Genomic DNA, 15,351 nt, shown 5'->3' with positions numbered 1-15,351 from the left:
TTTGGAGAGGTAGTCATTCAAATTTAATGATATCGACTAAAATTTGGGCTCGTTCCATTTGCCGGATACCACCACCTATTAGTACTTATTACGCTTATTAGAAGATGATAAAACATTTTTATGCTTCTTCTCTACCGGATATTTTAACTTGGATAATCTTAAGGTAATGGGCAAGTTAATCATGTTCCTTGTAACTCTCTCGGGAACTATCCGCAGGTACCTGTAACCTCTCACTCCGAGTGTAATACTTAGAAAATTGTTATTAAATAAAAGATTCGGCTAAGTTCCCTCGGTGATTGACGTATAGGTAGCTTCGAATCGATATATTTGAAATTCAGATTGACCTGGTAAACCGGTTATTTGATTGAAAGAAACTACTGGGATGAATATGGACTAATCGGGTAGGAGAAAATTAATTGAAGTGCAATACTTCAGAATAATCATTGTACCATACAAACGACATTAGTTAAAATTTAGATTCGTATTAGTTAGCATAATTTACGCTGATGACTATTTACTTTTCGAATCGCGGGTATTTTAGAATGATTCGGTTGGTCATGATTTAAAAAAAATTATGCCTTGTTCCCATCCCCATCTTGTATTTGACAAGCTTCCTAGGAATATGTTTTCAATTGCAATTCCACGTTAGATCAATCAAAATTACGTATTAAAAAGTTTTACTCGACGTAGATAAAACTCTTGAGGACGGCATTTAGGTGATCGCATAGAGTATCTAGTTCTGACTATTTGCAACTGTTGACGATAGGATTGGACACACAGACATTATTTCTTTGCCAAATGAAATTCAAACATTGGATATGATAAAAATACTCAGTAAGAGAGAGCGTATATCTTTTTATGATACTGTTAGTTTTGGAGATAGATTAGGCTCAGTAAGAGTAATGAAACCAAATTGGCAAAAATTATCATGTGTGTTCTCAGAAAAATGCGTACATTGAAAAAGAAATGCTCATCACCGCGCACTGGCATGTGTAACTACATATGTGCGGTTCCAGTATAGGCAGCGTAGTTCCTTTCATATGTATCCTCATGCTATCCGTTTCGAGATATTTCAAATAGTCTTGTCTGTTCATAAGGAACATAGCATATTCGTAGGCCGTTAGCCCTTTGGCGGAAAACCTTATCGGTACGCTAACATTGAAATTGCATGAACATTCATCGGAAAAACTTCGGAATATACAAAATAGTTCATCCGTTCATCACATTTAAGGATGTTCTACATTATGTGTAACAATTTTAATATGATCATTATGGATTCGCTTTGGTGCCGGTATGGGAGTTGGTCGTCTCTCGAGCATAACTATTTCCGTACTTGATGGTGTCAATTCGCTGTAATTCTCATAGCTCAGAGTTCTCAAACTATCTCATCATCGCCTTCGCAGTCGTCCAGGTTTTGCACGACATTTTCCAATTCTGCCACGCGACAAAATTCCGCAAAAACCTTTAAATCATTGCTTTTGCTCTGATTTCATTTGGCCCTTATCCAAGCATAGTAGACTATCGATTGCGATTTTGTCGCGACGGCCCAAGTTCCGTCCACATCCTCTGCTTTCTTGCCGACGTCAGTATGCGCGAGGGCAAACGCGTATTTGCTGCGACATATGGCGAACAGAGTGATCGCAGTAGGAGGAATTGAAAGATCGGCTTACTCATGAAGTTGCGTGATTTATTGCAATCCTCAAAACGGGTGGAATGTGGCAGCGAGCGCGATGAATTTATTATGCGCAGTTTTTGATGTCCCAGGGTGCTAACGCATTCATAATATGGCAACAGGGAAATGCAATTGGTAGAACATTGTATATATTAATATTATTTCAACTATGCACTGCGCCAATATTTTTTAATGACATCTTTAGGGGACTCTGAATTAGAGTTAAATTTACATGGCTTTGAGAAAACTTAGGAGCGTGTTATTATTTCAAGTCAGCCCTATTGTTTCGCTTCAATTGGTCACTTGCACTTAACCTTACCTTCAATTTATCTTCTGCTAGACAATTTGAAGCCTCGATTTTGCCTTTATCTCTCACTATCAACCTGATGAAATAAATACTTCTTGGAGATTATTTCAACAATTGTTTCATGGATAAAAATCAACGGGTATTTATCACTCTTTCATTAGGTATAATTCAATGTCAGTCATAGGTGTTTAGTCACTGTTAGAAGTGATAATGCAGATGCTGAAAATTTTTTTCTAATTTTAATGTATGTGATAATTCTCACAAAAATCTTCCGAATAACAGTGGCGCATACTCTGGCGTTCGTTTCGCGTTTAATAAGAAAATTGTACATCCTCAAGGAGGAAAAAAAATATACTTATATGCTTTATTCTACAATTGCCTCGTACACTTTTGGGCGTCTCACTTGAGTGCACAGGTGAAGTTAGGACACCGCCATCCTTAGGTTGTATTACGAAGGAGCGAGAATTCAAATTTCTCGGTAATTTTTCATCATAAAAAATGTGGAGTATCTCTTACGTTTTAATAAATCATTTAGTGTAAGAAGTAAACATGTATTTTCTTCTAAAGAGACGAGTGGGTTTCCAAAATACCTAATACGGCTTGCTATCTTCGTAGTTGATGGGGCTTCAATCTAAATTTCACAACCCAAATATATTCAACTTTTTTTCTCGCATGAATTTTTCAATAATCTAGCAAACCATAAGACTACTTACTTTGCCATTTCTTTGATGGTTCTTAATTTCTAGCAAATTTATTGAAGTCAAGGTTCTACAAGGTACACACGCATGTTTTTCTAATTCCCTCTTGAAGGCTGGATGAAAGACTGACTCCGAAGTAATCAATTTTTTTTGAGTTACTTAATTGGTTTCATTCAATTTAATGTGTGATTTTGTGATTTTCATTTCTTCTAATTCAACAGTATATGCTAAGAATTCATGTAGTTCGTCAAGTTTTTCTAACGCACGTAAACTGTACAGCAAGCAAATATAATCGCGAGAGATTTCTAGGCACCATTGACTAGATTTGTTAGTTCTCTGTATGGCACTGAGTCTTAAGAAAATACTAAAATGTTCCTCATTGGTGCATACTACCTTGATCAAAAATTTCCCGGAATTTATTCAGAAAATTAAAAATACAAGTTTATTCATCTAAATCTATATTGTCCCCTTCAAAGTAATCCCCATCGACTGCAACACACTTATGCCAGCGCTTGATCCAATCCTCGAAACATTTTTTATATTCGGTTTTCGGTATGTCCATCAGTGCTTCCTGCGATTTTTCCATTACTTCCTCTCGGCTGCTAAAACGCGTTCCCCGTAATGGTTTTTTAACTCGATTGAACAGAAAGAAGTCACAGGGAGCCAAATCAGGTGAATTCGGTGGCTGTTGGATGGTATTTGTTGCATTTTTCGTCAAAAAATTACGAATAATGATAGCCCTGTGCGACGGTGCGTTATCATGGTGCAAAATCCACGAGTTGTCTGCCCACATTTCTGGTTTCTTTCGGCGAATTGCTTCACGCAAACGTCTCATAACGCCCAAATAATACTCTTTGTTTACTGTCTGGCCTTCTGGCAAAAATTCATGATGCACTACACCGTTGTAATCCATGAAAACCGTCAGCATTGCCTTCTTTTTTGACTGAAAACGACGTGGTTTTTTTGGTCTCGGCTCATTTGGTGAACGCCATTCACTTGCCTGATGTCTGGATTGCGTGTCGTACTCATAAACCCACGTCTCGTCTCCAGTAATGATCCTTTTGATGAATGTGGGATCGGATTCAGCCTCGCAAATCATGTCTTTTGCGACGTCAACACGGTCTCTTTTTTGCATGAAATTGAGGTCTTTTGGCACCAACTTTGCTGCTACACGACGGAAACCCAAATCATTAACCACAATGTCTTGGGCGGATCCATAGGCAATGTTCAAGTCCTCCGCTATTTCTCTGATGGTTAATTTGCGGTTATTGACCAACATTTCTTTTACTTTATCAATTTTTTCACCGACTTTCGATGTCGATGGTCTGCCACTGCGTTCATCATCTTCGATTGACTCACGACCACTTCTGAACCGCTCGTGCCACTGGTAAACGACCGTTTTTTTTAGAGAATCGTTGCCGAAACACTTTTCCAACATTTCCAACGTCCGTGCGCCACTAAATCCGTTTTTTACGCAAAATTTAATACAAGTTCGTTGTTGCAAATTTAAATCCATTTCTGCAATTGTAAAAAATCGCCAACACACACAGAGATAGATGTACTCTTGGCTACGTAACTTTTGCAAATGTCAAGTTATGACACTAAGATTTAAAGGGAATATCAACAACAGATGTACCAATTTAACAAAAAAAACAGAACTCAAATCGGAACGATGGGAGCGCCACACGGTGGTTATTCCGGGAACTTTTTGATCAAGGTAGTATGCCACTGACGCTTAAAGTAGATTTGGCTCTATCAAACTACATGTAACTAATGGTAGGACGTGTGTCACTCGTGCATCTTTAGAGCTCACGATAGCCGTGACTATTTTATTTAAGGTGGGATATCAATACTCAAACACGTAAATCACTTTTTCGTTAATTACTTAAAATGTGACGCTTGTATGTAATTTTTCAGTGAATAATCTTATCCGAAGACTTTCCTGAAAATAAAAATATTGCAACGATTAGAGTCTACTATTTCCTAGAATGATGAGAGTAAAGAAAAACACATGCATCACATGTTCTAAATTTTTAAATCAATATTGTGGTCAGCTATGTATATAATCTTAATGTCAATGAATGATATTAAGAATGTATATAAAGCTGTTTTTATAGTTTAACGTGGGCTTTCCGTTATCGAAAATTTTGTAAGAGTGAAAAGAAAAAAAGGACGTTACAATTTTAATGGTAATTACTTTATAATAAACGAATGATTGACCGTTCTTTTAATTTAAATACGGGTCAAATAATTATGCATAAGCATGTTAATGGTCACATTTCAGCGTCCGTTATACGTCGCGGATAATAATTTAGGCTCATCTACCGTGCATTGAAAACATCTATGATCTCGTATAATTGAATTGAAATGGAAAATTAATTGGGGAGGCAATGCGACGTAGTATGCGATCTTTTTCGTGATGCAATCATTTACTAATTCAGTGCTTTTATATTTTCTAGCCATTCTGTTAGCATGTTCGTAGGGATGAGGAAAACATTTTTGTCAAATCTACGCCTTTATTATTCAAGATGAACTTGATTCATCGATAAAGAAGACACTTCAGACGTCCAATATGCTGGTTTTTCTTTCCTAATGACCTTGTGAACCAAAAAACACTTGCTTTATACCTGTATTGCAGCTCTTGATCTCTTTTCAGTATCCAGGGTGTGCACATGTTAGAGTTGTAAATTAAGAAGGAATTGCTATGTTGCATATCTCAATCAAATAATAATGGCATTTTACCGAGAAGACTCTCAGAATTGTTCATGAATATGAATCCATTATGGCCATAATAGTGACAATATAGTAGTATTCACATGCGGGGATAACGATTTATCCGTTTTTGGAATTGTAAAAACAATGATATTGCGTGAACCTTCAAAATTCAGTAAACATTAATTTTTCACCTGCTGCGAGCTCTGGTTGTGGTTGAATTTTAAGTTGACGCCCCTTCTCTCTCTGGGAACATCAAAACGCATGTATTTTCTCGTTCATTTCCTCTCATTGTTTGTGTATTGCCTTCCACCGCTCACCCCTGACTCGTTGCGTCTCCTACTCATCAACTTTAAATTCCTCACTACTGCATTTCCTACTTTAAGGGGACTAATGCGCTCAACAAAGGAGCCCTTTTCTTTCCTAAACTTTTTGCATAGTGTTTTCTTCCCCCATTATTCCCGGCTTATTTTCCCTACGCTCTCGTTTATTTTGCCGTAACTCTTTCCCTTTATTTATTTATTGTTTCCATCTTCCCCCCTTTCATTTACCTCTCCCTTCCCTCCCTTCACCTACCCTTCCCTCTCTCCTCTTCCTCCCCCGTTCTCTTCTACACTCTCTCTCTCTGCTTTAACTCGTTCCCGTTTTTTATCGCCCTCCATCCTCCCACTCCCTTCCCTCCATTCCTCCTGCCTTCCCTTCTCCCGTAAGCATCATCCTTCTTCCACCACCACCACCCCACCTCCCACCGCCAATCCATTCCCTCCCACCCAACACAAAACCCGCTTTTTGCAGTCCTTCCGCGCCCAACGACGCTCCCGCCCACTCCCCCATGCTACCCTCCCCATCTCCTGCCGCCGACGCCCCACTCCCCGAAAACCTTCTTATCCCCCCTCCTCCCCCACTCCTTTTTATCCTCCCACCCCCGACCTCTACAGCCAAACTCCCCTCCCTTCCTCCGGCCGAGCGTCTATCCATCCCGCTCACTGTTCTACGCCGTCCTCCACTCCTATCTTCGCTAATACCCTCTCCCTCCTCTTTACCAACCCCCCCTCCCAACTCCCCCCGCACAAAGTTCCTCTCTGCCACGTCCTACCGCTCGCTCGCTCGCTGCCCGATTTTTTGCGCCTTCTCTTCTTCCGAGGGAGATGGAGAGGGACGGAGGGATGGAGATCGGGGGAGAGGAGGCGTATGGGGGGCGTGGTGTGTTTGACTGTGTGTGTGAGTATGGGAGGGGTGTGAGGTGTAGCACGGAAGCGAATGGTGAGGGTATGAGTGGTGGGATCTAGGTTCAGGATGGGGGAAGGAGAGTCGGGGGTGGGTTAAGGGGAAGGGTTTTCTCCGCGGGAGGAGTCGATGTCGAGGGCGGAAGAAAGGGTGGGCCGAGGAGGAGAGGGAGTAGTGTGAGAGAGAGAGGGAAGGGGAGGATTGGATATTGCGGCGGCGGAAGGAGAAAGGCGATGCCCGGGAACTGCTAGGGAGCTGCCGGTAGTGGTGATGGTGGTGTCGCACCCAAGCAGCACCAAATTCCTCTCAGACCACCCCTTTCCATTCTTATCTCCTTCAGCCCACGGATCGTCATTCGCTCAACCGTTGCCTTGGTATTGTGTCGATGCGGCGGCTAGTGTTTTCGTCACACTTCGAGCGACCCGTGTTCGATTCTTGACAAGGCTGGGTTTTCCTGAAGGCGAATTCATCCTCGCTGTTTGATGTAGCATCCTTCAGATAAAGCGAGAAAACCGCCCCTGGATGGGACGTAGTATTTTTTTTAAGTATTCGCTCGTATTTCCGTTCTCTGACTAAGTCGCGAGCGTGTCTTATTTTGCTATAAATATCACGACCCAGAACCTATGCTGGTGGTGTGATTTGAACACATACCCCTCCTGGGTAGGTACTTAACCTGCCCACCTAACAAACTCGATCGTGGATTATTACCTACATAGTTTCTGCACATGCTATAGGCGACTTTTGGAGACCAGGTTCTAAGCAGGTAATGACGGGCATATGGTTGTAAATCTTTTTAAATATTGATGGAGAATGTGTTTAGAGTGTTACAGATTTATAATTTTGTTTTTATAATGCCTGTATCTATTACAACATCTCCCACATATTCAGCGAAAATGAGCTGCTCTTTCATGACCCTCTGTTATTTCAAGTTCAATGGAATAACCTTCTTATATTTTGTAAAATAGCTTCCTTTCTTTCATAATGATAACTATTGTATTTAAATTAAATACTCCATGGATTTATTCCTCCCAGTCTGTAATCTAGCATAACATGATTCATATTTCTTTTTCTTTCTACATATTATTCCTAGTACCTATGTCTTCATTTCCTTTTCAAGCTGATTAAATACATTTCTAATACTGCCAGCACATTTTTCCATTTTTTTAAAATAATTTTCATTTTTCCGAAAATGATGTATAGGTATACATTTCATTATCCCCGGAATGTGTGCGCATAGCGTACGAAACGTCGAGACTAGTGAAATTATATCATAATTACTCACATTTTATTATTACTTTTTTAGTTTAATTTCTTGTCCCTGAGATTAAAAGTAACAGATTCTAAACGACACTGAGGTCGTACCGTTTACCATATTAAACGCCGCAAGAGTAACCGGGTTTTCGTGAAAGGACGATTTCTGACAGCAATGTAAAAACTTGTCTTGGTTAGGCAAATGAGAGAAGTCTGAGATACTCGAACCCAATATTATTCTAATTCTGGATAAACGCAGGAATACATCCTCATGATTTGAGCATGCGGCATTCTGTTCCGCAGCAACTCATTCAAGTAACCAGCAACGCAGGAACCCGGCAAACGTTCTCCTAAAAAACCTAGTACTTTGCTTCGCTGCCCGATGGTGGTTATTGTGCGGCTGGAGGGTGTATGTAACGTGGAGGTGGAGGGATGAATGAGGATTGGAATTGGGGATAGAGCATGGTGAGCGAGGAAGGGAAAAGGATGGATGATGAGGGTTTCTGAGATCTAGGAGGACGTGCCCGAAGAGAGATGGAGGCTGTGGAAGGGTAAAGGGTGTAGCGGCTAGGGGGAAAGGGATGGAGGAGGGCTTGAGATAACCCCTACAAGGCGGAAAGGGGGGGAGGAGGAAAAAGGAAAGGAGGGGTGGAAAGGGCCACAAAAAGTGTTTAATAAGTTCACAGCTGTTGGGGTACTCCGTTCTCTACCTCGGCTCATCTCTCTTCTCTCTCTCTCTCTACCCTCTCCTCTCCCTTCCTTTCCTTCCGCCCACCCCTATCTCTTTCCTCCCTTCCCCTCTGTCCTATCCCCTCCCTTCTTCTTCCTCACTCCCCCTATCACTCTCATCCTTCTTCTTCCTTGTCCGGGTCGTGACCTTTCCGAATGTGAGATAACGCAGAGGCGACTCGGTGTGTTAGTGTGTGCTCTTTGGATCTTCAGATGATGCGCGTTTCGAAAAATGAGGGGAGAATGACGTTAGATGTGCTAACGTGACGTTCCACGGATTGCTTTCAATGCTACTAATATCCCCGCATCCAGATCATGGGAACCAGTGAGGAAACATCCAAGGAGTCACTTCTATGAGGTGGTGGCTTAATTATCGGCGCAAATGTCGGGATGCTCATTTGAATCACCAGGGATATTATGATGGGGGAAGGCATCGATTTCTATAATTTGAGTTAGCTCAAGGCGGCTATTATAATTTTACTGCCAGAGAGACCGCCAAATTAATCACTTTTGCAACTAAAGCCAATGATTTTGTATAAAAAGTAATTTTTTGGAAAAATTCCAAGACTTAGCTGCCCTCATAAATGAAGATCAGCCAAAAAGTATCTATAGTGAAGCAGATATTTGTTTTCTTGTTGAAGTGAGTCTCAATATGTCTTTAAAAAGATTTGACACTTTCTTAAAATGTTTCTGGCCACGCCAAGTGCGAGTTAAAATATTAAGAGAAATATTTAAAAAAGGAACAACTAGTAGGTATAGACTGAGATAATTACTAGAATTTATATTTCTGGTCAACATGCTCCATTGGAAATGTATTCCTGAATGCATTAATAAAATGATAAAATATTGCTGACATCGGCAAACTTCGGTTTCTGCACACAGAATATCTCCAATTAGATTCTAACGAGAAGAACAAATCTCTTGAGTTAACACTGGAAATTGTTTAAGAAAATATTTATAGAAAACCTCTCCTAAAATGAAATTATTCATTATATATATTTATTGCTCTCAACAGAAGTGTTTTCCTTCTAATGCAAAAATAAATAGTAAGACGAAAAAATTTAAAAATAAGATTTTGTGACGCAAGAACTAGTCTGTATCTCTAATTTTCAGACATTATAATGATCTCATCAGCATTTTTAATTTTTAGCGAGAAATTTAGGTACTAAAAGCCATGTTTATGATACCATTGAGATTATTATGATATTTTTAAATGAAAATCGCTATTATCGATGATGGTGCTGTCATAGTAAAAGATATTGACTTGGCAAAGATTGCAGAAGATGCTGAAAATAATTGGGAATCGGTATTGCTTTTACTTATCCAAGATTTTTCTTTGAACTATATACTTAAACTTAAATTGGTTTAAATTAATAAAAAAATAACAATTAATGTATTTGTTGAACCAACTCATTTCGAGTACCATAAAAATATTCTCATACTTGCCAGATGGCAAAAGCTGTAATATGAAAAGCACTGTCGCATCCTTATGGCTACCGAAATGTTTGATATTGATATTTGCTGTAAAAAGCTCAAAGTCACTTAATTTTCATCTTTGGAATGGCTCACTGAAATTTTTTTAGGTTGAATAACTCTTCATAGAGACTCGAAGATCACAGAGGAAATAGTATGTAAGTTCAACCTATAGTGTTAATGGCAAAAGGTTTGGCTGATTTTAAAAACATTTCACTGTGTCAACGCAAAGAAATGAGAATATAGCGGACCTCTTGCGTAGAATTCTTCGCGGGTTTCCCGCCGGGTCAAGGCGTCAGCTGCCGAAGTTTCGATGACTAACTCCATCATCGTTCTATGGACGTTGATACCGGGTCATCTTTTTTTCCGTCCCTGCATATGTTACTCTACTGCTTAGATCACTCTTGTATAGCATTATCCAGCGTCGCGAAACTCTTTAACCCAAATGAAACGTGTAAACCGTACTTTTCCACAGAATTTTCTGTTATCACAAATTTCATGCAGAAAACTTAATTATGTCAAATGCAATCAACCCTCCAATCTCAACGTTTATACCATGATTTCTCTTTGTAATCCTATGACCCTTTTTATGTACTAATAATCTGTATTAGTGCCCTCAAAAGACCAATATTTTTTGTCGATCAATGGAGTAGACATAACTTCTAAACTCTTCTAAAGGGGCTATGTATATATTTCAAGAGAGAGATAGAGGGCGAAAGACTCCAGAGCGCGTTAGCGCGATCGATCGATATCCCGTTCGGTGATTGTCCATTGTCTCCCAGCGTGTGAGTTACCGTTCATGGTAAAAAAGAGACACTAAACTTCGGAAGGTCCGGTAATTTCCTGGAAACGATGAGTCTTCATGGAGCTAGCGTAGCGCCCAACATCGTCCATTGTCGAAAAAGTATCGTGGTATTTGCCGTCCCAATGAAATTGCACAGTGCAAACATGCTTGCGTCACGGCAGGGTATCGCCGTTATATGATTCGAAGAAACAGTTTCCATCGACGTAGGAGGAGGGAGAAGAATGGAAAGTTACTCCTTGCGCTGGTCTCTTGAATTTCATAGTTCTTTCTTCCGAACGGTGGAAATTTTACTGCCTGCCTCAGGTGAGGTTGGGGCGGTGTCCAGGCACGACCCTACGCCTGCGTCAGCACTTCTGGAGCTAAAGTTAATTTGTTTTGAATGCAATTGGTGGGTAATTGGTTCGACTTTTTGCCTCCGATCCAACAAGCATTACCAGCAGATATTGCTGGAAGATCTAATAGATGTCCCCAAGATGAATATGTGCATGAGAAGGCCATGTATTAAAAACTAGGAAATTTGTTGCCGTTCAATAATGCATGGATATGCGTCTATATAAGTCTTTTTATCCTGCATAGATAAGCATTTCGGGGCAGCCTGTGTGGTTGGCAACCCTTACTGCAGAGAAAAAGCTCGGCTTGAGCATGACAGTGATTTATAGTCGAAGATCGACCTACAGCCAAGGGGAGATTTTCAAAAATGCGTGCGTTCTCTCATAAATTTCATTTTTCTCTTTGCCCTTCGGGAGGATGTTGACTACTACTAAGAATAACCGAATGATGATTGCAATTCAAATGGATTGCCCATAAATGGAATTAATTTTTCTGAATTTACTCAAGTATCGTTTCTTTCGCCTAAAGCACTTCATTTGCTACACTTTCGGCATATCCATATTAACGGAGGTTTAGCGGCGGACCTCGATGTGTTGTGACTTATATGTCCGTGGACCGGAGTCTCATAAGGTTCAATCCTAGTGACTCTCGATAAAACCAAGGCTATTTAATAATCTTTGAGCATCAAATCTCTCTGGAAAACAGCACGTGTCGCAGGAAATGAAAGTTGTCACCCTGCCCTTTCGTGATTTTAAATGTTCTTAAGGTTTAGTTCAAGGTTACTTCTACTCTCGCCTTTCAAACTAACATTCGCCTCGATTAGTGTGGTTTTAATGGAAGTTGTAGAGTGTAACCTCAAATTTTATGTCCCTCTAATTTTATATTTGGCGTGAAATTTTACATGCAATGTTACCGTTAGCTCTGTGAGAGTGCATTTTGAATATTATGGCAGCTAAAAATCGTGAGACCATCAATTATTGCTCTAGAAAACGGTGGTTTCGTTTTGGCGACAGGAAATCACAGGCTACCTTGGATATCCATCCGAGTTGAATGCGGAAAAAGTATTTCAGGTACTAAACGGAACAAATTTTTATTTTAGTGATTCTCAGAATCGGGGTTCTAACTTCGAATTCCGGAATGATTACTCAGTGAATCATTTCGTCCCTAATTTTACGGAGACGTATCAGGGAAGAAACGGGATTGTTATCGAAATGACGGTGATTTCACTCGGGTGACTTGTCTCCACAAAAGCACATCGCAAGAGTCCACTATTCCGTGTTTCCAATTGCTTTTCCAATTTCTGCCCTTCGCCGTCTTCTTTGCGCCGTTTCCTCTTCACCGTTGCATTTCTCTCCCATGGCTCCTCCCGATCCGCGCCACCCTTTCATCAGACCCCAACCCCGGCACTTTTTTCCGCTTGCTGTTTCGCATCCAAACCTAACGGTTCTTCGACAACTCTCCTCTGTTTGTAGATTCTAGGTATTGTTTTTGATTGCGTTCTGCGGCCTGCGACCGTAGTGACCAAACGTTTTACTTCGAGAAGAGCTCGTTTTTAGAGTGCATATTTATAGATAAGTGACCTGACGACCGGTTACACGATTATCTTTCAGTATTTCTGGGTTATGTTATGTTATCCTGGAAAATTATTTTCGTAATCATCTCGAAAGTAACAGTTTTAATAGTTATATATCGCTGGCGAACCTTTGTCTGTATTGATTGACGAATGGCATATCTTTTTCTATCTATTAAGTTCCTGTCTCTTTCAATTGTGGTGAAACAAAGCTGTTATAGTTTAGTAAGGCAAAACCTAGTTACCTTGTCAAGGGTACTAGTATACATACGTATTATTGGACTATTTTTTATTCCCCATTCTTTCGTTAACCCTCTTGTTTCCAGTGTTTTCCTAACCTTTTCTCCATTCGATTCGTCATTCAAATTGCCCAAATTGTAGCATATCACTGCAGGTATATATGTAATTATATGTGTAATTATTTTTTCTTTAAAACATCCTACCGTATTCCATTTCCGCCATTTCTCTGTTTTGAATGACGGAGGAAGGAGGAGGAAGATGCGGTAAGCAGTCAGTCTAATCCAGGCGCAGCATTAATCCCCTATTACGCCCTCTCCCAAGCGCGTCGTGTGCTCAAGACCGTTCTCTTGGTCGGTGGGACGCTCTTTGAATGATGCAGCATCTTTTAATCCTACCGGAGAAAGGAAAGAAAGAAGTGTGAATATGTTCGTGCACAATTTTTATAAGTGAAATAGGACTTTTCTACGCTCCTTCTGTGCCATCGCCTGCCAAGTATGCCATCTCGTTTTGCCTTTGCCCTTCCGACTCCGCTGACGCTTTCGTAAGGAAAGGGAACATTGTTCTTGGAGTGTTTAAGCCAGCGGCATTCGATGATAAGTCGTCCTGCCAGTTCTAACTGAGATTACTTTGTAACTAACGATATCAGGAGCATTATTTTTTTTCATTCTACTTTATTGAAATTTCACACCTAATTTTTTCCACTGTCCATTTCATCTAGGAGCTAAGTATCCAAGCTTTAAAAGTAATGGGAGAAGTATAAAATGGCTAATGAAACTATATCATTTACAACTCAGTGTTGGTCTTATGCATTGTTTTAAATGGTTCTTTCAATGAAATGTGTTCAATGCGTTTATGGTATTGAAAAGATATTTACATTTCACGTTTATTCCATGGTGGTTATCACCGTATGCGTTCATAAAAGGGAAATTAATTGGGATAAAATATGTTTATCTGGTATGCATATAACAATTTTTCTTTTCTTATCACGTAGAAACTACTCGTATTAAGCTCCAGAATGTGCTTCCCAATAAAGAAATTCCGAATATTTTCGCCTTTTAAGTATATTATTCAAGTCCATAATATATATCACCAATAATTCTAAAATGTCCCTGCATATTCATGCGTTTTTCATAAATTTAAACTTATAGCAACTCTAATGAATGGATAACATTTTCGTGCGAATAAGAATTCAACTATTCCAAATTCTTCAGTTTGAATCTCTCCCGCCAAGCATTCGCCGGTGCATTGAAATTCCCATCTCGTAAAAATGCTCCTCCCAAATATTCGCGAGGGGCAGCATAATATTTTTTGAAAAGAATTTTTCGTAAGCGCTGCCATCCTCACCATCCAGTGATTAAGCCCTTGTGCGCGCCATTTTCCTCGCAGTGGAGGATGACCAGGGCTTGCTCTGAGAGAAGAAACAGGGAAAAGCTTTAATTTATGTTTTAGAGCGATTCCCGCGGCTTGAATACCTTGGCAACCCTTTTCGTTCCGACACAGGAATGAGAGTATGAAAAATGCATGTGGCAGTGGGTAGTGGGTGGGTGAATTGGGGAAGGGAAGGGGTTTTAAGAGGGGAGGAAGTAGGATCCCAAAGGGGGATTCTGTAAGAGCCGGTTAGCTGTAGGGAAGGAGGTTATGAGAGACGAAGAGTCGAGTGTTAAAAAGAAGTAACTGCAAAGATTAATTAATATTTCATTATCTCTCTAGCCATATGAATAGCTTTTAGGCAACACATTGTTATGTATTTAAAAAAATAAGCCATAACTTTGTCCAAGATATGCGTAATTCTCAGAAGCATTCAAAGAAGTCGCGTATTTTGATAGAAGAACGCCACATTACGCGAAGAAATGCGTGATATACTTTCATATGATTCTTCAGTTATGTTTGAAATATTCACATCTACATAATACCCCGGAAGCTAATGGAAGGGCGTGTGGCGGGGGTGTTAGGGCACCACCCGTAATTAGGATAAAAACCGCATGCAAAAGCCACAAATTTATGCAATCCACAAACAAAACATTCATGCGAAATTCCTTAAAACTCACACATATACAAACACACAAGCTACGAACTAACATACACGTGCACCAACAAATATGGGAATTTGTTCAGGAATAGATTCTTCATTCCAAATCATTTTATGCGTGTCCCCACTTTGCAGTGTACCCACTACTTTAAGAATCGCTACTTCTGTAAGCATTCCCCTATTATTCACATTTGCAAAATCATCAGGCTGTATAGAATTATTTTGTATAACACCAATGAGGTCGGTATTTTTTGTCCGCTCAACAGCAATATGCTCGTATGTTCTCAGTCATATACCCATTAGGAAGT

This window comes from Hetaerina americana, unplaced genomic scaffold (assembly GCF_022747635.1).
Source record: "Hetaerina americana unplaced genomic scaffold, ioHetAmer1.1.p SCAF_10, whole genome shotgun sequence".
NCBI classification, from domain to species: domain Eukaryota; kingdom Metazoa; phylum Arthropoda; class Insecta; order Odonata; family Calopterygidae; genus Hetaerina; species Hetaerina americana.
This window is presented reverse-complemented; position numbering follows the sequence as displayed.